This window comes from Pseudophryne corroboree, chromosome 3 (genome assembly GCF_028390025.1).
Source record: "Pseudophryne corroboree isolate aPseCor3 chromosome 3, aPseCor3.hap2, whole genome shotgun sequence".
In the NCBI taxonomy this organism is placed as follows: Eukaryota; Metazoa; Chordata; class Amphibia; order Anura; family Myobatrachidae; genus Pseudophryne; species Pseudophryne corroboree.
The window spans coordinates 304350170-304377656 of NC_086446.1; the positions used below are offsets into that span (position 1 = coordinate 304350170).

General features: G+C 45.2%; 1 long non-coding RNA gene across 1 annotated transcript; it reads right to left on the bottom strand.

Annotated features, from left to right (window-relative positions):
• Positions 1–2851: 2851 nt before the first annotated feature.
• LOC135057727 (uncharacterized) lies at positions 2852–27487 on the bottom strand. The gene is made up of 3 exons (XR_010244326.1): positions 27409–27487; positions 4036–4171; positions 2852–3330 (listed from the first exon to the last, which is right to left on the bottom strand). It is a non-coding gene; the product is annotated as an uncharacterized LOC135057727 (long non-coding RNA).

Genomic DNA, 27487 nt, shown 5'->3' on the forward strand with positions numbered 1-27487 from the left:
CTTCATCTTTTGCGTTCACACAGGGTGGTACAATACATGGACCCAAGTACAGTTCAAACTCCACATGCCTAGGTCCTTCAGAGTTCTGCCCAAACCCAGTATATCTCAACAGCATGATAACACCAGTATTACTGCAGTGTGCCTTGTCATGCACAAAGGGTGGAGAATGGGAATACTGGTGAAGGGAAATTTTGTATAGACACTGATATGCCTGTTGGTGAATGGCAAACCTGACATTTTCTTTTTCATTTTCTTCTTCCTTCTCTCCTCTAGAGATGTTTCTTTTTTCTTTTCTTTTTTTGAGTTATGCTCATGGTACTCTACATTGCAAACACACGATAGTAAATTAAAATGAAAAATTTGTGTTCCGTACAGGAAAAGGCAGTCTGGAGGACAAAGGGGTATGGCCAGGAGTCCTCAGGACTGTGGACAGGTGGACACTGTAAGCCAGTAGCCCCCAGAGCATACCTTCCAAGTCTAGCTGAGGTGGCACACGGTCTGACTCATCCAGGCAAAGAGGGTATGTGCAGGCTGATGAGAGCCTACTGGTGTGCGCCAGGATTCTATTCTCATGCAGGTAAGAGAGCAATTACCTGTCTTGCTTGCTTGAGGAAGAATATTGGTAAAGCAATACCAACAGAGCCATCCCATATCCCTCCTGCAGACGGATCTTTTCAGGAAATACAAATCGACTTCGTACAGTTAACACCCTTTAGGAATTATTGTTATGTATTGGTGTGCACTGATGTTTTCTCAAACTGGGTAGAGGCATTTCCTGCCGCCACGGATGCTGCTGTGTTTACCGCAAAGAAAAATTGCGCAGAAATTTGTGTGTAGATAATGGTACCCCTAGAAGTAGGAGCAAAGCTTGAAATTGTACTATTGTGATCATAGATACTGCCACTAGTATTATGTAGCATCAGAACCACTCCCAGATCTTCAATTGACGAATCACCCTCTTTGAAATTTGTTTTTGTTTTTGTTTTGGTATTTGTGTCTTTTTGGGTTGTTTTTGGAAGACAACCTCATGTCATGATTGATCCGCACAATGATCAGAAATACACCAATGAGGTGACAGTACAGTACCTTATTGAGATGAGCCAGCATTTGAGAACTTGACAAAAGAACTTGAAACTGTTGATTGCTGGTATGCCAAATACTGTCTTGATTGTGAACCAAGAGACTGTGTGATTGTTCTCGCGCTCAGGTTGCCTAATAGACAGGTGGGAAGGACCATACCAAGTTTTGTTGACAGCACTATCCCAGTGAAAGTAGCCGAGAGAGAGACTTGAGTGCACGATTCCCATTGCAGGAAAGTCGGTAGTCCGGAAGGAACTCGTAAATGGAGTGAGATCGCAAAAGTATCACCAGAGACTCTGTTCCGTGAAGACTGAGGCGGCACTGTTGAACACTACCTGAGCATACTAAAGGATTGCAGAAAGACCAGTCATTGTAATTGATTTGTTATGAACAAGAGTTGTTTTGTTCTATTTCTCTTTTCTCTCTTTCCCGCTGACAAACATTTTTTTTCAGGATATTCTATTTTTGCAAGGTTTTTTTATGAGGAGTCGAGTGTGGGACTGGAATTGGTTCTGAAGGAAGGAGTGATTTCCTTATAGGATCCCAGGATTAGCCGATCAGTTTGTTAAAGTCAGAGAAAAATCAAAGGTCTAGTAGTTATGGAGTTCAGAGGTAATCAGGAAAATCAGGAACAATCAGACAATGGCTATTCACACGTTGCAGATAAAGAGCTCATTAATATATGTGGAAGAAAGGTTTATGAGTGGCTCTCCTCGAACTCCGAAGGTTTATGTTATTTAGGAAGGACACTACTTATAACCCTTGTTCAATTATTAAACAGACCTAGCATACGTTCCAGAAATGGAAACAATGTTCAGAGAATGATAGGAATATGTATATCATGAAAATTTTATATGTCACTTTCACGGTTTGTTTGTGTCTTCTTCATCTACCCAGTAGAACCTTAATCGAATCCAAACATCAGTGTACAAAGACGTAGGTACATGTATGTGTGAAATGTTCGTTGCAAATCAGACATTATAGGCCAAAGCACTGTCCCAGCATACTCTATAGGTTTAATGTTGTCCCACACCCAACCAGTGGTCCTGTGACCGCCGAGTGCATATAGAGAATGTCTCGTCCTCCTCCCTGTCTTCCCCAAATATAGTCAAGTGTCTGATTTGCGAAATGAATACATACTTGTGTCTAGGTCACCGATTATTGTATGAAATATATATATATTTTTTCTTATGTTAATAATTGATGGCAGTTATTGTTTACTGCCAAAGGGTGGACTGTCAAAGTCAAAAATATTACATAAAAAGAACATACAAACTACACACATTATGAGTCGCTATACTTGCAAATACGCGCAGCGAGCACAGCAAAATATGGTAACACACGCATTTACACGGACATGCCACAGAGATTGATTCAACACTTATTTCATGCAGTACATAATTATAATACAGGTTGAGTATCCCTTATCCAAAATGCTTGGGACCAAAAGTATTTTGGATATCGGATTTTTCTGTATTTTAGAATAATTGCATACCATAATGCGATATCACGGCGATGGGACCTAAGTCTAAGCACAGAATGCATTTATGGTTCATATACACCTTATACACACAGCCTGAAGGTAATTTTAGCCAATATTTTTAATAACTTTGTGCATTAAACAAAGTGTGTATACATTCACACAATTCATTTATGTTTCATATACACCTTATACACACAGCCTGAAGGTCATTTAATACAATATTTTTAATAACTTTGTGTATTAAACAAAGTTTGTTTATATTGTGCCATCAGAAAACAAACATTTCACTATCTCACTCTCACTCAAAAAAGTCTGTATTTCGGAATATTCCATATTTCGGAATATTTGGATATGGGATACTCAACCTGTAATATCAAGCACCAGACATCATGATTTAAAATTATATAATGAAGTAATGCCATGTATGTGTATTATTTGAACGAAGCAAGATACACCAGTCATATTTGGTATTTAAGCAACCAGATTAATGTGTAGATTCATTTGATACTTGTTATTAAGTTGTAGGACATTGCAACAAATAGTTATGATCAAATGTATGAAAGCTAAAAATCACTCTTATTAGTACAATGGACAGGAAACTCAGGCCAGCCCCTTTGGATGTCTTCAAGGCTGAACGTGTGGAGCATATACAAATGGACTAGTGACTCATCATGAATGAGAAAGTCCCCTCCCCCAAAAACTAGATAACACATTGTTGATCACACAGGAGGCAGTTGCTGTTTTTGTCCCAGACGATGATGGAGTGCCTGCATGATTTTACAGAGAGAGAGAGAGAGAGTGATATGGAGAGACAAATTTATATGAGAAAGATAATGGTATTGTATGCTGGCCTGTAACTGTATGTATTAACTGCTTACTGTATAAATTGTAATCATGTAATTATGTGTATACTGCACATTGTAATATATTGAATCCATATCCTTTTAATAACAAATATATACATCAATGAGCTTTGGAACTCAGATAATGTGTGGGTGTATTGTTTTCTCTTATGGGATGCAGTGTTTTGCTATGTATAGTGCACATTCATGGCACATGGTAATAAGAGGTGCAGGCGTTTACAATATATATTAGAGCGGGCATTTTAAATATTTTAAGGAAACAATTTGGCATTTACAATATATATATATATATATAAATATGTGTTAATATAATATGTATATATTTGCATATATAACTATATATATATATATATATATATATATATATATATATGTATGTATATTGCCAGGTCCACGGCACTCCCAATTCCCAAAAGTCTCTGGATACAAGAGATATGGCCGGTGCCCTCCCTGGTTACAGCAGCGCTGTGTCCAATGTAGCATGCAGAATTGGGCGGCACTCACGGCGCAGGAAGAAAAACAGACAAGCAAGTCTGGAAGTCTCAATCAACGTTTCAATGTGTATTATAACATTTTCGTCAGGATAAAAAATTACAATGTGTTACTCACCCTTTTAACTCCGTCTGATGGTCCATGGCGCCTCCTGCTAGTCGCGTCCCACTCCGTCCAACTGATGACGTCATTACGAGGCGCCAGCCGCGGCGTCATGGAGCACCCGGACCGGAGCACACAGAAAACACCACCCCTGTGACAAAACAATTACAAACAAAACACACAATTTAACCACAAGATGCAGTATAGGTCACAAGAAAATCAGTGATACTATGTACTAGAAATGTATCAACTTGAAATGAAACAAAGTACATAATTGTATGTAGCAGTAAGCATATTTAACCCATACTGATTTCATAGGAGAGATGCACAGAACAAATGCGCCAATACCTACCTAATAATACTATTACCGAAAAATAAGTTATATTACAATCAGCACTACAGAAAGCTAGTAATAATCATAACTACAGAGAGCTACCAATCGCTAATTAATTATAAGAAAGCTGACAGTCCCGCTTGTTCATTCAACCCTTTAGGGCAGGCATTCCCAACCACGGTCCTCAAGGCACACTAACAGTGCAGGTTTTAGTGATATCCAGGCTTCAGCACAGGTGACTTAATTAGCACCTCAGTTATTTTGATTTAACCATCTGTGCTGCAGCCTGGATATCACTAAAACCTGCACTGTTGGTGTGCCTTGAGGACCGTGGTAGGGAATGCCTGCTTTAGGGGATAGGGTGTCCAATGTAAAAATCCACTTAGCCTCAGCTCTAAGTAAAAGTTGGGCCCGATCACCACCTCGTTTTAATGGGGGGATATGATCAATTATTCGGTGTCGCAAGACGGCAACAGAATGTTTGGCCTGCAAGAAGTGTCTTGCAACAGGTTGATCACTTCGACCAGTAGAGATTGCAGCCCTGATGGAGGCACAATGTCCAGCCATCCGTTCCTTGAACATACAGTCCGTTTTCCCCACATAGTGGAGACCGCACGGGCAGCTCAATACATATACTACAAATTTGGTAGTGCAGGTGACACGATGTTTTATCCTAAATTTTTTCCCCGTAAAGGGGTGATAAAAGGAATCACCTGTCAACATGTGGCTGCATGTAGTGCAGCCCAAGCATTTAAAACATCCCGGACAGGAAGACTTAAGAAAAGTGGTTATAGGAGTTTTTTTTGGTGTACTCTCAACATTTGTCTTAACTAAAAAATCACGAATATTTTTGCCTCTGCGATACGCTGGCATTATCCGTGTATTAGGTTGAAGACCAATTTTCTTGTCAGTTTGTATAATAGGCCAAATTTTTTTTGTTATTTTACTGATTTCAGGGCTCTGGGTATTAAATTGATTGATATGTATGTATATATATATATATATATATATATATATATATATATATATATAATACAGTAGAAACTGTGGAACTCCAGAATATGAAAAAATGTTTTAAGTAGATTACATCCATAAATAAAAATGCCCTTCTGGCCGACATTTCGGTGCCGCAAGCACCGTTCTCAATGCAGGCAATAAAACATACACTGAAGGCACCCACCCGATGAACTTTCCAGCGCTGAGTGACGGTTTTATTCTGCATTTATATAAATATATATATATATATATATATATAAATCTTCTGTGTGGAACGTAGCAGCTACCTCTATTGAAGAACATAGGCAGCACTCATATACCCCTTTCACACCACACAAATAACCCGGTTTCGACCCAGTATATTGCCGGGTCGACATGGGTCGCTGTGCAGTGTGAAAGGGACCATGGACGAATTCCCGGTTCGCCTGACCCGGTAATTCAACCCAGGTTATAAGAAGGGTTATTCCTGGATAATTACCTGGTCAGGCGCACGGTGAACAGGTTACCCGGTAACCGTCCACTGCATAGGGAGAGGCAGCACAGAGATGATGTCATCTCGCAACACTGTCTCCTCCCCCGCCCTCACTGCCAGCTCCGTCCCCGCCCCCTGGATGGCAACCTGACATGGCATGTAGCCGGGTCGGGATTGCGGTGTGTATAATGCCGGGTCCCACCCGGGAAGGGCCCTGTTTCCAATTCCCAGGTGGGACCCGGTATTGCGATCTGAAAGCAGTTAGACTGGTTAAAAAAAATTTAAGTATTGTTCAATCAAACCATTATGGGGTAGATGTATTATGCGGTGATCCCAAATAGGGTCACCATCCCAGGACTGGAATCCTGACAGCCAGAACAACCAGCCACCAGGACATGTAAGTTGTGTGGGAGGGGTATTTACAGGTTTAGGCTCCAGGGTAGGGTTAGAGTTGCGCTGCACTCGGGGATGGGGCGGAGTTAGGTTTAGGCTGCTGGGAGGGTGGTTAGGCACCCCCAGGTAAAGTTAGGGTTAGGCAGCGGGAGGAGGAGAGTTAGGTTTAGGCTGTGGGGAGGGCGAGGTAGGGTTAGGGTGCAAGGGGGGGAAGGTAAGTATACATAACTTCCCCTGATGGGATTCAGATCTTCGGGATGCCGTGGTCGGTATTCTGACCGCTGGCATCCCACCTGCTGGCAAATCAATACCAACCTGTTTTGAGGCCCGCAGGACTTTTCATCAGATCATGCAATGTTGTGCAGTACAACAAAATCAAACAAGAGCAGAGAGGGCCATGTCTTACCTTAAATAAGATTTTAATGGTGAGGTTATGTGTGGGTGTAGCTTTCCTCCGGCGACCGAAGCCAAAACCTCTGGGTATGACACATAGTGCCACACACACACACACACACACACACACACACACACACACACACACACACACACACACACACACACAGCCTCACCATTAACTTCTTATTATGTGTGTATTATCTTATACTAGGTGACTCATCGCACCCTATGGGTGCTCTTCACACCGTCGCAAGGGGCTATGCACCCTTAACCCTTGCACGCCCTTGAGGTGTGCCGAGGGTGGGGGAGGGGCGGGTGCATCAACTACTCACCAGAAAGTAAAAGGATTATGGCCTGCATCCAGCCACCTCTCCTATATATTTGGGCAGATCTTTGACTCTATGACTCTGACTCTGCCCAGCATTGTGACTCCACCCAGTGTTAGGAAATAAGTCACAGAGTCACAGATCTGGGCTAATATATAGGAGATGTGTGTGTATCTGTGTATTAGCAGCGTGGCTGGTGGATTAATCATATGTTTATAAATGTATCTAACTGAGATCTCTGCATTTACTATTATATAGGATGTAAAGATTTTTACTGGCCTATTAGACTGCTGGTGGAATTTGTTTTCTTGTCTACAGTAGGTTAATCCCTTCCTTTCACGCACCTGTGATGGGCTTTTAAATTTATTTCAGCAACTACAATTTTTTGTATCTCTGTTCTGAGACGCGTGGATGGGATTAGGAGTTGGAGGGTGTGCTGATCCTTGTAGTGCCGTATTGGAGGTTCTTGGAGGTCGTCCCAGTTAGTTAATTATAGGAAAACTAGCAATTTTCTGGAATGTTTGTTAAAGCAGTTTATAGATAAAAATGGTTGCATTTTATGAATAAACCATATTTTGAGTTTTTTCATTTCTTTCTTTATTAATTCAAGGGTCAGTAATATAGCAGGTGGTTTATACTTCATATAAGCAAAGAGGGGAGGGAGACTGTTGTGCTTGAAAGTTGGTGGATAATTATGCCCTACATGGTGCTAGCCACACCCCATGACAGACCACACCCCCACAGCACAGGTCACACACACCCATATCACCTCCCGCCATGCTGCTCACACCCCCTGTGGCGCCACACAATAGGCCCTTGGGAAATTTTAGCTCCAGGCCCACGAGGCCCTTAATCTGGCACTGGTTGTACTTTATTTTATGAACCGTAGTAGTGCCCTTGTATACATTATGTCACATTTGTTGCCAGTATATATTATGCAACTCAGTGCCTCCAATTTATATTATGACATGCAGTGTTTTCAGTTCATATTATGCCACATCACAGTGCCCCCAATTCATATTATGTATTCGGTATAATGCCCTCCTGTTTATTTTATACAACATTACAATGAGCAAATCCAGGGGCATAACTAGATATATTGTAGAAACCCAAGGCAAAAGATTGTAAGTGCCTCTATGCAACACCTAATGGGGAATAATGTATATAACACGTGTCTTTGACAGGGAAGATAGGCTACTCTCAGCTCTGGGTCCCATGGCAGCTGCACTCCCTACACCTATGGTGGCTATGCCCTTGCCCTCCACCCCCCCAATAGTATAATCCTGTATCGTTAACCATATCTGTGCCATATTCTCTTTAAATTTATGAGGCACAAAAAAGTAAAAAGTGAAGGCTCAATGTATTTGAACTATTGCAGTAATATTTTTAATATAGTAAAACCTTGTTATATTCTGATTAAGACTATAATCAGGGAGGTAGAGTAGAGGTTTCAGTGAGAGACCGAAGACTGCCAAGTCAAAAGCGAGCTCTGGGCTACTAGACTATTCATATAGTGCTCCGAGCCCAGTCTGCTGAGAAGCAATCCTAGGAACCAACATTAGGCACAGTATGTGATTAGAGAACTGCTTATACAGTGCAGTTTGGCAGCCAATCTGTTTATGCCACACAATGTGGTTCAAGTACCACTTTTTTATTTTTAAGCAGATGCACCTATTTTATCACTATGTTCATACATTAAGAGAAAAACTTACTTTTTTTGTGATTTTTCACAATGTTTTATCTACAGGCAGGTGATACAAAATCCCTGATAAGCCGCGGTTTGAGCCGGCTTATCGGGGCTAATAGGCTAGCCCCTGGTGAGACAATTAGCCCCATTAATTAACTGCGGCTAATTGGATAGCCCATGAAGACTCTCATGTGCCCATGGTCACCCTAGACAGTCCTATTTGTATCCACTAGGGGTCACCATCATGGAGCTGTAGCTGTGATTTCTGAGGGACAGAAATTGGTTAATGGAGAAGGAACCCAATGTTACTAGGCTGTATATCATTACACTGAGCCAGATGTTACTGATACCCCTTTTCCACTGTGTAGCACGGGTCGCAGCCGTGTCGCCTGACATGGCTGCGACCCGTGCTACAGCCCCCTTTCACACAGCGCTCACAACCCGGCATATTGCCGGGTTGGTGACGCTGCTAGTGATGCGGCAGGGGCGGCGCTGGGAGATCACTGATCTCCCAGCGCCGCCCTCCAATACGCTGTGAATGGGAGCCGTGCCGCCTCGACACGGCTCCCATTCACACTACACTAGACAGCTTAGCGGGTTGAACACGTGTTCAACCCGGCTAGCTACCCGCGTAGGATTCCCGGATCACTTGATCCGGGAATTTGCAGGGGGACACTTTTACACTAGGGAAAAACACGGGTAAATGCGCTCCCCCGCGCATTTACCCATGTTTTAAGGAGCTAGTGGAAAAGGGGTATGAGAAGAATTGTTGGGAGCGATGGAACTATGGGGCTGGTTCAGAGGTTTGCATGCAGCCTTAGGGGGAGATGTACTAAGCAGTGAAAACAGTGGAGAAGTGAGCCAGTGGAGATGTTGCCCATAGCAGTCAATCAGCTGCTCTGTATAATGTTAAAGTATGCAAATTATAAATGTTAGTTCAATGCTGATTGGTTGCCATAGGCAACTTCTCCACTGGCTCACTTTTCCACTCTTTTCACTGCTTAGTACATCTCCCACTCACTGTGATAATATACTAATTCTGCCACTGTTGGGATTTGGACAGAGATGTCCACGGGCAGCATCTCAAATCCACCACTTTCATACAAAGACGCACCATTGATTACAACTGCATATACAGACACAGTAAATGCAAGTGGCATCCCCACGAAATGCTTGCGACATGCCTGCATTTGACTAGCCCCCCCCCCCCCCCTCCTTCCCCATTATCTCCTATAAATGTACACTGACTGTCATTCATTCATTCTACTAATAGACTTGAACTGTGACTTCCATCTGTAACCAATTGTGGTGCATGCACAGTGCGACACAGACACATGAGCAGTACAAAAGAAAATGCACAACTCCACAAACGTTGTATCCACCTCTGGATTAGGCCCTATACATTTTTAATTGTAGAGTGGAGCCCTTACTATTGATATCAATCTATTACACAGTGCCACTGCTTTGTAACTTACAGTACATCCAAAGTATAGCCTCAGATTGGTGGCATGCTATAAATACTAGCCCCAAAACTGGAGGTTTGCTTTTGTAACAACTAGACTGAGCACTCACCTGTCCTGAGATGCTGGGTCCTGGGAGTACTCAGGTAGAGAAAGGGGCTTTTCCATGCTTCCTCAGGCACTAGAAACTACACATCCCAGCATGACCAAAGAGCAGAGAGATCAGAAATGATATCACAGCTTGATATCACAGCTTGCCAATTTCAGAGAGTTAAGGCTCCCATACATCAGCGGCCCCATTTTCCCAATTCGATGGCACTGCTGATCCACCCTCCGGAACCGCCGATCGGCAGCCAGTGATGATCGCTGATCCAATGGGGTATTGGGGAAATTAAACAGGTTAAAAATCCCCGATTTGCTCATCCCAACCATTTTTGGCCAGGGTCAGAGAATCAGGATCTTAAAACGTGTAATATTCCAAGTTCCCCGACTCGGCTGTGAAATTGAAGCAATTTCTCGCTGATGTATGGGAGTCATTGCACACCATGAACCATAAAGAGAAGGGGGAAAATTTACTAAGAACTGATTTTAGGTGAGAATAGAAATCGCTCCTAATCGCCAGAACAAAAATCACACATTTACTAACAAGCGTTTTCACTTGTGTCTTTGTCTTTCGATGGTGTATGTTGCTTTCTGGCGTGTGCGATTTGTGTTAATATTGCAGCTTCCACATGGGAAGTTGCTACATAAGTCACATTTGAATGTGCAATAACTCCTAGTAGACTGCCTCACAAGTCGCATGCTAGCACAAACCAACTCATGCCTCAATTTGCTGCAGATACAGTAACTTGGTGGGCTCTTATTAGCGTTCTGATTGGTTTAGTCTTAATTATAATGGTTGCTTTTTAGAAGTGGTGCATTGATGTGCGTTTTTTTTGTGTGTGATTTCAGTGGTTTTTTTTTGGTTGGGACTTAGGCAAAAAAATGGTTCACACACGTCACCATGCTTAAAAAACAGCGCATTGATTTTGTGCATTGAGGTGAGATTTCGTAGTGATTTTGGTGTGAACTGGGGTGATTTTGCAAAGATGATTCTTAGTAATGTGCAATTTCCACTGATACCAATGTTATTTGGATGATGTTTGTACCGATAGTAATTTGGAGTTCCAAGTCTCATTTGATATGATACTTCTATGCGAATTAATTAAATTCGCAATTCGCAGAACCACGACTTTTTCACAAAAAACGGCAAATCAACCAAAGCAGACCTTTAGTAAATTTCCCCCAGAAGTGTGAACAGTGAGGAGAGAGGCATGGCCATTCCTAGGACTGCAGCCTTATTGTATATGAAGTCAATGGAAGAGAAACAGTGCTGCTAATTCCATTGAACCTACAAAAGGGAACAACAACCACTGAGTGAGTATTGTGCAGAAGGAGAAGCAGACAGGCACAGTCAAGATGAGCAATGTCATTTCAGGAAGACCAAGTGCAATGTAGAAACTAAAAAGTATTTAGACAGGCCTGCAAGTCTAACAGAAAAAGCTGTTAACAGGGAGAGCTGCCAGATTACTACAGAGGGAGCTCCCAGAATCAAAGCGGTAACTACTCCATGGGAGGTTGTTTCTGTCTTACATGAGATTGCGTTAGGATATCTGTGTTCCAGTTGATAACACAGGGCCTGATTCTGAATACATACGATATGTCGATGGATAAGATGCCAGCAGTCATATGACCGACACAGGCATCCTTCCCACAGCTTAACCCTAACCTCCCCCCGCAGCCTTACCCTAACCCACCCCAGTGGTGCCAAAACCTAACTCCCCTCCCCACACAGCCTAACCCTAATCTCCCTTCCCCGCAGCCTAACCCTAATCCTCCCCCCGCAGCCTAAACCTAACACCCCCCACCCCCATGGCTTACCACTGAGGACTTCCGACAGAGGTCGATAATGTGAAGGGTGTGTGTATTCTTTTTTTCAAATATATATTTTATTAAGGTAAGGAACAAACATTAATGCAAGATGCAGAATGAAATAAGACAGAGCCGTACATAGAAAAAGATGACATGCAGTCAAGGAGACATGAAATATACAAAAGGCCTAGTCTTATTAAAAAACTAAAATTTTCCATTTTCCAACACAGAATACAGAAATTAGAAACCGGACCATTATAGGGATAATAGCAAACACGAAGTAATCAGTGAATGGTCTGATTTATCGTTAAACATATGAAGGCGTTCACCCATGTGGGGAGCGCTTAACATAACATAAACAAAAAACTAAAAGAAACAATAAACAATAGAAACAATATCTGCCAAAGCTGGAGGACCGCCAACCCATCAAAGCAGTAGTGAATGTAGCAGACAGAGTTTAAAGAGAGATCAGAGAGAATATATAAAAAAATCTAGAGGATAAGATAAGAGGTAGAGGGGGAAGAGACGTAAGGTGTTGGAAACTCATAAAAGAGAGATTGGGGGTCTATTGTCCAATAATTGATGGCAGTACCATGTAGTGCAATGAAAGCTTCATTGAATGGCCAGTTTCGTATTGGTGGACAATTTATGGATACATTTCCCCCAACACTGAAACAAGGCAGGGGTCAGAGTCTCTTTATCAAGAGACGTTTCCAACCAGTCCATAGTGAATAGAAAAAGCAGTCAAGAAGTAGCCATCGGCAGGGTAGGAGGTGTGTCATGGATCCATTGCTGAAGAATGGATTTTCTTCCAACGGCTGAGAGAAGCACTACCAGTTTTTTATCCGAAGAAGGGATGGCCGGCTGGTCAAGAATATGTCCAAAGAGAGCCCAAGAGGCAGTACAATTAAAGTGTATACCCAGCTCGGAAGAACTATATGCCTGCATCTCACTCCAAAAGGTTTGTATGTGGGGGCAATGCCAGAAACAATGCATAATATCTTGGTAGATACTTGCTGGGATAAGTTTCAGAGAGGCAGTAAAACTATCCATCACCATTTCAGGGGACATGGAAGGTATCTAGGAAGACCATTTTTGAAGGGGAGCTAAGTCGGTGGCAAGTAAAAATAAGAATTTACTTACCGATAATTCTATTTCTCGGAGTCCGTAGTGGATGCTGGGGTTCCTGAAAGGACCATGGGGAATAGCGGCTCCGCAGGAGACAGGGCACAAAAAAGTAAAGCTTTTACCAGATCAGGTGGTGTGCACTGGCTCCTCCCCCTATGACCCTCCTCCAGACTCCAGTTAGGTACTGTGCCCGGACGAGCGTACACAATAAGGGAGGCAATTTGAATCCCGGGTAAGACTCATACCAGCCACACCAATCACACCGTACAACTTGTGATCTAAACCCAGTTAACAGTATGATAACAGAAAGAGCCTCTTAAAGATGGCTCCTTAACAATATAACCCGAATTTGTTAACAATAACTATGTACAGTATTGCAGATAATCCGCACTTGGGATGGGCGCCCAGCATCCACTACGGACTCCGAGAAATAGAATTATCGGTAAGTAAATTCTTATTTTCTCTATCGTCCTAAGTGGATGCTGGGGTTCCTGAAAGGACCATGGGGATTATACCAAAGCTCCCAAACGGGCGGGAGAGTGCGGATGACTCTGCAGCACCGAATGAGAGAATTCCAAGTCCTCTTTTGCCAGGGTATCAAATTTGTAGAATTTTACAAACGTGTTTTCCCCCGACCACGTAGCTGCTCGGCAGAATTGTAATGCCGAGACCCCTCGGGCAGCCGCCCAAGATGAGCCCACCTTCCTTGTGGAATGGGCCTTAACAGATTTAGGCTGTGGCAGGCCTGCCACAGAATGAGCAAGTTGAATTGTGTTACAAATCCAACGAGCAATCGTCTGCTTAGAAGCAGGGGCACCCAACTTGTTGGGTGCATATAGTATCAACAGCGAGTCAGATTTTCTGACTTCAGCCGTCCTTGAAATGTATATTTTTAAGGCTCTGACAACGTCCAACAACTTGGAGTCCTCCAAGTCGCCAGTGGCCGCAGGCACCACAATAGGTTGGTTCAGGTGAAACGCTGATACCACCTTAGGGAGAAAATGCGGACGAGTCCTCAGTTCTGCCCTATCCGAATGGAAGATTAGATAAGGGCTTTTATAAGATAAAGCCGCCAATTCAGATACTCTCCTGGCGGAAGCCAGGGCCAGTAACATAGTCACTTTCCATGTGAGATATTTAAAATCCACCTTTTTCAATGGTTCAAACCAATGGGATTTGAGGAAATCTAAAACTACATTTAGATCCCACGGTGCCACCGGAGGCACCACAGGAGGCTGTATATGCAGTACTCCTTTAACAAAAGTCTGTACCTCAGGAACTGAGGCCAATTCTTTTTGGAAGAATATTGACAGGGCCGAAATTTGAACCTTAATAGATCTCAATTTGAGACCCATAGACAATCCTGATTGTAGGAAATGTAGGAAACGACCCAGTTGAAATTCCTCCGTCGGAACACTCCGATCCTCGCACCACGCGACATATTTTCGCCAAATGCGGTGATAATGTTTCGCGGTGACTTCCTTCCTTGCCTTAATCAAGGTAGGAATGACTTCTTCTGGAATGCCTTTCCCTTTTAGGATCTGGCGTTCAACCGCCATGCCGTCAAACGCAGCCGCGGTAAGTCTTGAAAGAGACAGGGACCCTGTTGTAGCAGGTCCCTTCTCAGAAGTAGAGGGCACGGGTCGTCCGTGACCAACTCTTGAAGTTCCGGGTACCAAGTCCTTCTTGGCCAATCCGGAGCCACTAGTATTGTTCTTACTCCTCCTCACCGTATAATCTTCAATACCTTTGGTATGAGAGGCAGAGGAGGAACACATATACTGATTTGTACACCCAAGGTGTTACCAGTGCGTCCACAGCTATTGCCTGTGGATCTCTTGACCTGGCGCAATACTTGTCCAGTTTCTTGTTGAGGCGAGACGCCATCATGTCTACCATTGGTCTTTCCCAACAGTTTATTAGCATGTGGAAGACTTCTGGATGAAGACCCCCCTCTCCCGGGTGAATATCGTGTCTGCTGAGGAAATCTGCTTCCCAGTTGTACACGCCCGGGAAGAACACTGCTGACAGTGCTATTACGTGATTCTCCGCCCAGCGAAGAATCTTGGCAGCTTCTGCCATTGCACTCCTGCTTCTTGTGCCGCCCTGTCTGTTTACATGGGCGACCGCCGTGATGTTGTCCGACTGAATCAACACCGGTTTTCCTTGCAGGAGTGGTTCCGCCTGGCTTAGAGCATTTTAGATTGCTCTTAGTACCAGAATGTTTATGTGAAGAGACTTTTCCAGGTTCGTCCATACCCCCTGGAAGTTTCTTCCTTGTGTGACTGCTCCCCAACCTCTCAGGCTGGCGTCCGTGGTCACCAGGATCAAATCCTGTATGCCGAATCTGCGGCCCTCCAATAGATGAGCCTTTTGCAACCACCACAGAAGATATACCCTTGTCCTTGGCGACAGGGTTATTCGCAGGTGCATCTGAGGATGCGACCCTGACCATTTGTCCAACAGATCCCTTTGGAAAATTCTTGCATGGAATCTGCCGAATGGAATTGCTTCGTAAAAAGCCACCATTTTTCCCAGGACTCTTGTGCATTGATGTACAGACACCTTTCCTGGTTTTAGGAGGTTCCTGACAGGTCGGATAACTCCTTGGCTTTTTCCTCGGGAAGAAAAACCTTTTTCTGAACCGTGTCCAGAATCATCCCTAGGAACAGCAGACGTATCGTCGGAAAACAGCTGCGATTCTTGGAATATTTAGAATCCAGTCGTGCCGTCGAAGAACTACTTTAGATAGTGCTCTTCCGACCTCCAACTGTTCTCTGGAACTTGCCCTTTTTAGGTCGTGCAAGTAAGGGATAATTTAGATGCCTTTTTTCTTTGAAGAAACATCTTTTCGGCCATTACCTTGGTAAAAAGGCCCGGGGTGCCGTGGATAATTCAAACGGCATCGTCTGAAACTGATATTGACAGTTCTGTACCACGAACCAGAGGTACCCTTGATGAGAAGGACAAAATTTGGACATGGAGGTAATCCTTGATGTCCAGGGACACCATATAGTCCCCTTTTTTCCGGTTCGCTATCACTGCTCTGAGTGACTTTATCTCGATTTGAACCTTTTATGTAAGTGTTCAAAACATTTTAGATTTAGACTATGTGTCACCAAGCCGTCTGGCTTCAGTACCACAATATAGTGTGGAAAAATAATACCCTTTTCCTTGTCGTAGGAGGGGTACTTTGATTATCACCTGCTGGATATACAGCTTGTGAATTGTTTCCAATGCTGCCTCCCTGTCGGAGGGAGCCGTTGGTAAAGCAGACTTCAGGAACCTGCGAGGAGAAGATGTCTCGACTCTCCAATCTTTACCCCTGGGATAATACTCGTACGATCTAGGGGTCAACTTGCGAGTGATCCCACTGCGCCCTGAGACTCTTGAGACTACCCCCCCACCTTGAGTCCGCTTGCACGGCCCCAGCGTCATGCTGAGGACTTGGCAGACGCGGTGGAGGGCTTCTTTTCCTGGGAAGGGGCTGCCTGCTGCAGTCTACTTCCCTTACCTCTATGTCTGGGCAGATATGACTGGCCTTTTGCCTGCATGCCCTCATGGGAAAGGAAAGATTGAGGCTGAAAAGACGGTGTCTTTTTTAGCTGAGATGTAACTTGGGGTAAAAAAGGTTGGATTTCCCAGCTGTTGCTGTGGTCCCCAGGTCCGATGGACCGACCCCCAAATAACTCCTTCCCTTTATACAGCAATACTTCCATCTGCCGTATGGGATCTGTATCACCTGACCACTGTCGTGTCCCTGACATCTTCTGGGAGATATGGACAACGCACTTATCTTGATGCCAGAGAGCAAATATCCCTCTGTGCATCTCACATACATATATATAGAATGCATCCTATTAAATGCTCTACATGAATAAAATATTTTCAGTCAGGGAATCCGACCAAGCCAACCCAGCACTGCATCTCCAGGCTGATGGCGATCGCTGGTCGCAGTATAACCACCGTATGTGTGTATATACTTTTTAGGATATTTTTCCAGCTTCCTATCAGCTGGCTCCTTGAGGGCGGCCGTATCTGGAGACGGTAACGCCACTTGATAAGCGTGTGAGCGCCTTATCACCCTAAGGGGTGTTTCCCAACGTACCCTAATTTCTGGCGGGAAAGGGTATAACGCCAATATTTGCTATCGGGGTAACCCTACGCATCATCACACACTTCATTTTATTTTATCTGATTCAGGAAAAACTACAGGTAGTTTTTTCACTCCCACATAATACCCTTTCTTGTGGTACTTGTAGTATCAGAAACACGTAACACCTCCTTCATTGCCCTTAACGTGTGGCCCTAATGAGAAATACGTTTGTTTATTCACCGTCGACACTGTATTCAGTGTCCGTGTCTGTGTCTGTGTCGACCGACTGAGGTAAATGGGCGTTTTTTAAAACCCCTGACGGTGTTTCTGAGACGCCTGGACCGGTCCTAATAGATTGTCGGCCGTCTCATGTCGTCAACCGACCTTGCAGCGTGTTGACATTCTCACGTAATTCTCTAAATAAGCCATCCATTCCGGTGTCGACTCCCTAGAGAGTGACATCACCATTACAGGCAATTTCTCCGCCTCCTCACCAACATCGTCCTCATACATGTCGACACACACGTACCGACACACAGCACACACACCGGGAATGCTCTGACAGAGGACAGGACCCACTAGCCCTTTGGGGAGACAGAGGGAGAGTCTGCCAGCACACACCAAAAACGCTATAATTTTATAGGGACAACCTTATATAAGTGTTTCTCCCTTATAGCATCTTTTATATATATACAATATCGCCAAAATCAGTGCCCCCCCTCTCTGTTTTAACCCTGTTTCTGTAGTGCAGTGCAGGGGAGAGCCTGGGAGCCTTCTCTCCAGCTTTTCTGTGAGAGAAAATGGCGCTGTGTGCTGAGGAGATAGGCCCCGCCCCTTTTTCGGCGGGCTCGTCTCCCGCTATTTTTGAAGTTAGGCAGGGGTTAAATATCTCCATATAGCCTCTGTGGGCTATATGTGAGGTATTTTTTGCCTCTAATAAGGTTTTTATTTGCCTCTCAGAGCGCCCCCCCCAGCGCTCTGCACCCTCAGTGACTGTTGTGTGAAGTGTGCTGAGAGGAAAATGGCGCACAGCTGCAGTGCTGTGCGCTACCTTTATGAAGACTCAGGAGTCTTCAGCCGCCGATTTTGGACCTCTTCTCTCTTCAGCGTCTGCAAGGGGGCCGGCGGCGCGGCTCCGGTGACCATCCAGGCTGTACCTGTGATCGTCCCTCTGGAGCTAGTGTCCAGTAGCCAAGCAGCAAATCCACTCTGCACGCAGGTGAGTTCACTACTTCTCCCCTAAGTCCCTCGTTGCAGTGATCCTGTTGCCAGCAGGACTCACTGTAAAGTAAAAAAACCTAAGCTAAACTTTCTCTAAGCAGCTCTTTAGGAGAGCCACCTAGATTGCACCCTTCTCGTTCGGGCACAAAATCTAACTGGAGTCTGGAGGAGGGTCATAGGGGGAGGAGCCAGTGCACACCACCTGATCTGGTAAAAGCTTTACTTTTTTGTGCCCTGTCTCCTGCGGAGCCGCTATTCCCCATGGTCCTTTCAGGAACCCCAGCATCCACTTAGGACGATAGAGAAATCTCTGTGCGGATGCGGGCATAGATGGTGGAGATAGAATATGTGCCGGAATGTAAAAGAGTGTCTAAAGGGTTAAGAAAGTCAGATTTATGTAAATTTGACAGAACAGATTATACGTAGTGAGAGGCTTGGAAATAGTAAAATCCGTGAAGGGGGCTAATGTTATATTTGGTTAGGCTTCAGCAAAAGTGAGTGGTTTATGAAGGGGGTTCAGGAGATCGCGAATATGTATAATTCCTGCAGAGCGCCAAATAGTGAAGGGAAAGGAAGCCTGTCCATTTTGAAAATTCGAATTGCCAGTAAAAGGGAGGAATGGGGAATGAGAGTAGTATAGACTCAATGATTTCCTAGACATAAGGCATGCTTTGATTGTGGACGTCAGGAGTAGATTATCAAGGCGAGACAATTTCAGTGTAGCATTGTTGGCATGTAGAATAAAGCTAAGGGATAGAGGAGCACAAAGGTGGGAGTCCAATGTAGAGTCAGCGAAGACATTCGTGTCTCGGAGCCAGTCCATGGCAAAGCAGAGGAGAAACGCCCTATTATATCACTCTATGTCCGGCAGATTCATCCCTCCATTCTGCACTGTCTGGGACAATTTAAGAAAGCTAATTCTAGGCCGTTTATTAGACCATATGAATTTAGAGATGTGCGAGTTAAGGAGGGTAATATCGGATTTTGTAAGCATAATAGGGACCATCTGGAGGACATAGAGCAATTTCGGGAAACTGGCCATCTTAATAAGGTTGCAGCGACCTAGGAGATTGATCGGTAAATTTCACCAAAGACAAAGTTCAGTATGAATTTTCGTGAGAACAGGGTGGACGTTGTAGGAATAGAGAAGGGAAGGATCAGAAGGTGAGAAGACCCCAAGATACGCTAGAAGCCCATCGAAATGGAAAAGGGGTGTCCCACCCTAAAGTGGCTTTACGGAATATATCAAGGGCTTCTGATTTATCGTAATTAATGGAAAAGCCAGCAAAGGAAGAGAAGCGCGTTATAGCGTCTTATAATGTCATCCGCAAACGCTATGATTTTTAATTCCTGGGTGTCTATTAATACACCTCGAAAAACAGACAGATTAGTAATTTAACGCAAAAAGGGCTCTAAAGCTAGGTTGAAGAGAAGGGGGGATAAAGGGCATCCCTGTCTAGTCCCTCTTTCCACAGTAAAGGGAGCCGAGGCTATATTGTTAACCAGCACCTGCGCAGAATGGTCAGTATATAGGGAAGTGACAAGGTTGCAGAATTTATCTCCGAAACATTGATAATGTAGGACTCTGTCAAGATGAGACCATGCAATCTTGTCAAAGACCTTTTCAGCGTCCAGATTTATGAGAATGTTGTTCATAAGGTTGTGAGTGCGAGAGTAGGTGAAAGCAGCCAAAGCCACTCTAATGCCACGTACCGATTGTCTATGTTTAATGAATCCCAACTGTGCAGGTGAGATAATGCGAGAGAGACACGGTTGTAGGCGGTTAGCCATTAGTTTGGTCAGAATTTTGAAATCCTGATAAAGGAGGGATATCGGCCTGTAAAAGCTAGGCAGGGAAGGGTCTTTACCAGGTTTCGCCAAGACAATTATCTTAGCTTCATTAAACCTAATCGGGGTCTGTTTGGAGGTGAGACTATGATTATAGAGGGATGCAAGGGTAGGAGCTAAATCATCTCGCAGCATCTTATAAAATTCCACACCAAAGCCATCAGGGCCGGGGCTCTTATTATTCGCCAAGTTTTTGATAGTTTCAGTAATTTCCTCAGCTGTGATCGGGCTCTCTAGGAGGTCCCTTTCGTCCTGGGATAGCATCCTCAAGAAAGGAACGGCTAGCATCAGCATTATCCGGGCCCTCAGTATAGAGGGAGTGATAGAATCGCATAAATTCGGTGCAAATAACTTCGGGATTCGAAATTATGTTCCCTGAAACATTAATGGCATCCACCCAAGTACGGGACCTGGGACCTTTAATCAGATTAGCTAATAACTTGCCCGATTTATTGCCCCACCTATGAAACCTGTTCCGCTGGTAATCATAAGATAGTTGAGCTCGTTCAGTGAGGAAAGTGTCATAAATGAGCTTGGCTGAAAGATATGCATCCTTGGGTGTCGTGTAGTTTATATAGTCTATAGGACGAGGAGAGCACTGCAATCAGTGTCCGCAGTTGTGAGGTGAATTTTTTCCTTTTGGAGTGAGTGTAGGACATAACATGTTCCCTAAGTACCGCCTTAGCAGCACCCCAAAACAGTGGTGGATCTGAACTATGGTCATTGTTATCTATGGTATAGTTAAGCCAGGATTGTTTGAGATGTAGAAGGAAGTCAGTGGAGTGGCGTAAATATGCAGGAAAGTGCCAGCATGGGGAAGAGTGATGTGGCAACGTTAATTGGATATGCAAAGATATAGGGGCATGATCAGAAATGATAATGTTAGCAATTGATGCGAGGGTAACCTTAGGAAATAGGCCGGTAGAGGTAAAGATATAGTCAATGCAGGAATGAGTGTGGGTGAGAATAGAAAGAGAAGTCCTTCTGAGTAGGATGAAGAATACGCCATGGGTCAAGTAAATCGAGTTGAGAGCAGAAAGAGGGCAGACAAAGACAGAGAGAAGAAGCAGTGTGAGTACTTACTCTGGATCTGTCCATGGATGGGTCAACCACCAAATTTAAGTCCACGCCGACAACCAAATTCCCCTCCTCCCCCCCAAGTAAGTAGCGTTGTTTGAAAAGCTGCAAAAAAAGGTGCACAAACATTATGTAAGGTATACACAGTGTTGTCAATGGAAACATCTAGCAGCATAAACCTTCCTTCAGGATCAAGAAATTTTCTACGGGCAGAATATTGTAGGGAAGAGTGAAAGAGGATAGCTACGAATCTGGATTTAGAGCGATATGGGGCTCAGATACATTCTTCAATCCAAGGGGCTTGCAGGGAATTTCTAGGATCTTCTAACCAATGTGTCTCCTGAAGAAACACAATATGAGGAGCCATGCGTTTCAAGTGAGATGTTACTTTCTTTACCTTAACTGGGTGATTAAGCCCCTCTACGTTCCAAGAGACAATACAGAGTGAGCTATCATGTGAGTCTCCATCTACATGAAATTGCGGGGACGCAGTAGACTCTATACTAGCTTATCCCCACAGATGGAAATGTTAAAGTAAACATGAGTGAGGTGAGATAGGGTCCCTCCCTGTCCCAGCGAGCGGGGGAAGGACACCACAGGAGGGAAAGGGGGCCTTGGCCAAGGCAGACATAACCTAAAAAACAGAAGAACAACATAGACAACAAAAAAGACAACAAAGATAGTAAATATACAGAAGACAGACTAGGAGTGGGCATATATCATAGATATAGCACTCGACATGCTAGACCCAAATGCACATCTAGGACAAAAATGGACTACAAACAGGTAAGGAAAGTCAATAATCAGGTGTCAGATTGAGAGAAATGCAGCTTTGCCTCTTCAGGATCATCAAAGAATAGCAGTTTGCCATCCTCGAATACCCGGAGGCAGGCTGGGTAGAGTAACAAAAATTTAACCTTGGAATCAAAGAGGTGTTTGCAAACAGGAGCAAACTCTCTGTGTTTAGTGGCTACGAGGGCAGAAAAGTCCTGGAAGATGAGAAGGCGGTCACCATTAAAAGACAGACTGGCAGTTCTGCGATAATGGCCAAGAAGTTTTATCTTATCAGCATAGTTCAGGATCCTCATTATGACAGGACGAGGACGTCCAGCAGAATTTTTTTGATCAGGCCCGACCCGATGGGCTCTCTCAATAAGAAGCGGGATCCCCTTCAGATCCATACCCAATAATTCTGGAATGCCCGACGAAAGGAGATCCATAAGTTCGTGACCTTTAATCGTTTCCGGGAACCCGATGACCCTCAAGTGTTACGAAGGCTGTGTATTTCAAGGTCGTCAACTTTCTCTGAGAGACCGGATATCTCCAGCTGTTGGGTATGTATAGTACACTTAGCTGTTGTTAGGTCATCTTCCAGAGACGATATCTGCTGTTCAGCTTCACCGAGGCGTCCAGAGTATTGGTTGAGCTGGGTCAAAGTGGATTCAATGGCTTCTTTAATACTAGCCAGTTTCTCATCCAAAAGGGGCCCCAAGACCGCCACTAGATCTTTATACTTCATTTTTGGTTGTTTGACAAGCGGTCTAAATTTGCGTGAGCGTTGAGAGGCAGAACGTGAGGTCGAGCGATCTGAATTTCCACAGGGGGTATCGTCTCTAGATGGTAATTCAGCTCCTGTGGACGTCATTGACGAGGGTATGAGCAACTTTTCCATGCAGACAAGCTGAGACAATGAGGTGACAGTAATAGGAGTATGCAGAGAGTACAAGGTTTAAAGAGTGCGACGGGTCTCACATATGAAGTATCCTAGCCGTCGTTTCGCCACATCTCGATCAACATAAACATAATGGGGGGGTGTGGCAGGGTATAGAGCAGCCTCAGGTATAGGGGGAGGTAGAGTCGACTCAGAGAACCTGCAGAGGGTTTCAGTGGGTTATAAACCAAGTCGGGATGTGCCCCTGGTATAAAAGTCCAGCACGTGGTGTATACAGGGTAAATGTAGAGTAAACTATCAATTCCAACAGGTACACAGGATAGTGATGGACTCCGTGAAATAGAATGATCCAGCAGGCTGAGTGAGTCAGTGACTGGCAGTGTGACAGTGATGAAAACCTGCGCAGGGCAAATAGAATTCCAGCAGCAGCAGTAGCACAGAATCAATAGTATGCAGGAGTAATGTTATTCATATACAGGTGCCCTGTATAACCTATATCAGGAATGACACAGGACCTGTAGAGGGGGAAATGGAAGCCCTGGCTGAAGGCACAGGAGCAGGGCGACTGTCTGCCGACGTGACTCAGGCAGCCCCACAAGTGTGTGTGGTCTCCGGCTGCCAGCAGTACAGGGAGGGTCAAATAGAGGTAGGGGAGATCTCCTTACTGGGCTGTTTGTGCACCAGCAGTGTAGGGCTCGCACTCTCCAGGGAGCGGCATGCAGGGACAAGATGGCCACCGGTCAGCCCCAAGCTTCAACGAGATAGCTCCGGGCGCTCCCAGCCGGGCCGCGGGTATAAGATGAGCATCAGTGGGGCTCTCCAAGTGCGGTGGTATGGCCGGAGAGCGCGGGTGAATCCAGAGCAAGGTAAATCTCCGTCAGCATGGAGTTTCCGGAAGTCCGGCGGGATGGCTCCAAAATCGAGGCCCCGGCTTTTGGATGACGAGCAGGCCACAACCCGCTGTAGCCTCCACGGCGCTCCCCGATTCCGCGGCACTGCTCGGACGGAGGCAGGGGGTCAGGGGAGGGAGGTAAAGAAGGAGAGTGGGGTGTATGACTAGGGTAAGGCAGGTTAGGAGGGTGTTTAGAGGGCTCAGAAGCAGGAGCTGGTGGAAGCTGCAACTGCTCTACTCCGGTGCCAAGCCATGCCCCTGGGAGTGTGTATTCTAATCCTCCCTTCCCCCGATGCCTAACACTCCCCTGGGGTGCCTAACCCTGCTGCCTAACCCTAACTCTCCCTTCCCGCAGCCTAGCCCTAATCCTCCCCCCGCAGCCTAAACCTAACCTTCCCTGCGGCTTACCACTGAGGACTCCCGGCAAAGGTCGAACGTGTGAAGTGTGTGTGTATTCTGAAGTGTGCTTTCTCTGCCTTTTTGCTGTGTTTTGGTCTAGAGTAAAACAGCAGATTGAAAAACTCTGCCGCAAAACAGCCACAAAACCTATGGGAATTACAATTCGCTGATTAATAAATTTAGCACATAGGACCTTATTCATGTCCTGATGGGGTTGCGGCGCATATCGCACAGTACCGAAGTTCGCTACTTTGTGCATGCGCCGGACCCTTACTGTGCATGTGCAATAAGGATCTGTGATGTTGGTCGCACTACAGCATCAGACTATGGCCGCAACTAGGGGAGAGTGAGGGGGGCACGTGACCCGGGTGCCGGAACTGGGAGGCACTGAGACCTCCTTCCACCTGCCGCTCCCTTGACCAGCTTGCCCTCCGAAATACCACCCGGTGCGCCTGACTGGGAGCCAAATGTGCCAGCCACGCATGCTGCACAGCCTCGGGCTTCCCTGGCTGCAGAGCGGCAAGACTGTGCGCCGCCAAGTACCACAACCCCTGGATGGTCAGCTCCCTTGCCGCTGCACCTGCATCCTGCGCCCACTGGCGGCTCCCTATACCCAGGCATGGGCTGCGACCCAACCTCCTCTCCTTCCAGCTTGTACCTGTTCAGCTGCCCCTCACAAGGACGTGCAGCTGGACCCAGGCAGCGCAGGCTCCTCCATCTCTTCCCAGGTGGAGGACAAGAACAGTACCAGGTGTCCCTATGTGAGGGCATGAAGATGGAGGGGAGCAGCCGCTTAGGGGCAGAATGTGAAGCATAGAGGAACAGTCCTCTACCCACCACATGACTACAGCAGCGGCCTCTTCCACCCGGGCAGCCTCCTGGAAAGCCAAGTCTCCAGCTTTACCCCCAAGCACAGAAGCAAGACAAGAGTATACCATGTTAAGGTACACCCCCCCCCCCCATTACATGCTGATACACATACACACACATACATGCACTCCCCCTCTCTTTCTCTTCTCTCCTCTATCTTTCCATTTTCTCTCTCTCTCTCTCTCTCTCTTTTCTCCCCCTACTCTATCTTGCCATCCTCTCTCCCCTTCTTTCTCTCATCCCCTCTATCACTCTCTGAAGTTTTTGTTTCGTTTTTTTGGAGGAGGTAGGGGCACGTGCTAAATTGCTGCCTTGCCCCGGGTGCCAGAAGTCCTAGTTTCAGCCCTGATCAGACTATCAGTGACTGATAGTCTGATGCCGTTTGGGGGCAAAGAGGGGACGGCGGCGACCTCCGTTTCTCAAAACAGAGGCATGTCGCCGCTGTTGCGGCCTGGAGGGATGAGGAAAGGAACTCTGTCAGAGGACAGAGATTTCCTAGTTTCTTGGTAGATCCTGCAGCGTCTGGCTTGCCCTGACCGCATGGGTTACGCAGATGACAGATGGTGTCAAGAGAAGATACAATACTGCATCCTAGGACTTAGCACAGATCAGTGATACATGCAGGAGGTGTGACGACACCAGCTGCATTACTATATTAGTGCTATCGCTGCTGCTTCCATGTAAGCAGCAGTGACAGCACCTCCTACAACATCTGAATCAGGTTCATAGTCACAAAATGAATCCATGAAGGGTAAGAGTGATAGCACTCATGTGAAGTAATTAGTCATAAAAGTTATACCAATTATGTATTAGCAACATTTTAAATAATAATAATAATAATCAATAATTGTATTTATATAGCGCTCTTTCTCCAACAAGACTCAAGGCGAATTACAGACATCAAAAACAATGCACATAGGGGGCAATTCCAAGTTGATCGCAGCAGGAATTTTGTTAGCAGTTGGGCAAAACCATGTGCACTGCAGGGGAGGCAGATATAACGTGCAGAAAGAGTTAGATTTGGGTGGGTTATTTTATTTCTGTGCAGGGTAAATACTGGCTGCTTTATTTTTACACTGCAAATTAGATTGCAGATTGAACACACCCCACCCAAATCTAACTCTCTCTGCCCATGTTAAATCTGCCTCCCCTGCAGTGCACATGGGCCCTCATTCCAAGTTGTTCGCTCGCTAGCTGCTTTTAGCAGCATTGCACACGCTAAGCCGCCGCCCTCTGGGAGTGTATCTTAGCTTAGCAGAATTGCGAACGAAAGATTAGCAGAATTGCGAATAGAAAATTCTTAGCCGTTTCTGAGTAGCTCGAGACTTACTCCTACATTGCGATCAGTTCAGTCAGTTTCGTTCCTGGTTTGACGTCACAAACACACCCAGCGTTCGGCCAGACACTCCCCCGTTTCTTCAGACACTCCTGCGTTTTTCCCAGAAACGCCAGCGTTTTTTCGCACACTCCCATAAAACGTCCAGTTTCCGCCCAGAAACACCCACTTCCTGTCAATCACACTATGATCACCAGAACGATGAAAAATCCTCATTATGCCGTGAGTAAAATACCTAACTTTTGTGTAAAATAACTAAGCGCATGCGCTCTGCGAACCTTGCGCATGCGCAGTAAGCGACTAATCGCAGTATAACGAAAATCGGCAACGCGCTAATAACTCGGAATGACCCCCATGGTTTTGCCCAATTGCTAACAATATTCCTGCTGCGATCAACTTGGAATTACCCCCATAATACAGAAGATTTAAGTAATACAGCAATAGATAAACCACACAGATATAAAAGAAAACCTTAAGCACACAGAAAGCATAATGCATGATTGGTGTAGGCATTTTGGGTAATAACTTCCAAGGGTTGTGTATTCAACCCTCACAAGGTACCAGGTGCGGCAGCCATCTTGGGTGCACAACGTAGGATTACTCAGAGTGGAATAGTCTACCCCTAGAAGAGATAACACACAATGGGGAGATTGCAGAGTCCTAAAGTGCAGAGTAGGGTTTCAACAAAACCATCAGGTCCATGTATTTTTAATTCCATCCACAAGCGCACCAGATAAAGAGGCTATGTTGGGTGCACTACAAAGGTTACACTGTGTGAGATGAGCCATACAAGGGCCAAATGCATGTATGGGAAAACTGACACGTGTGTAGGAGTATGCTATACCCTGCATGGAAAGATCCAAATGAAACACACCCTGCCCATGGAGGAACCATCCGAGGCAGCCATCTGGGGTGCACTGCGTAGGTTGTGCAATCAATGCACTACAGGAATA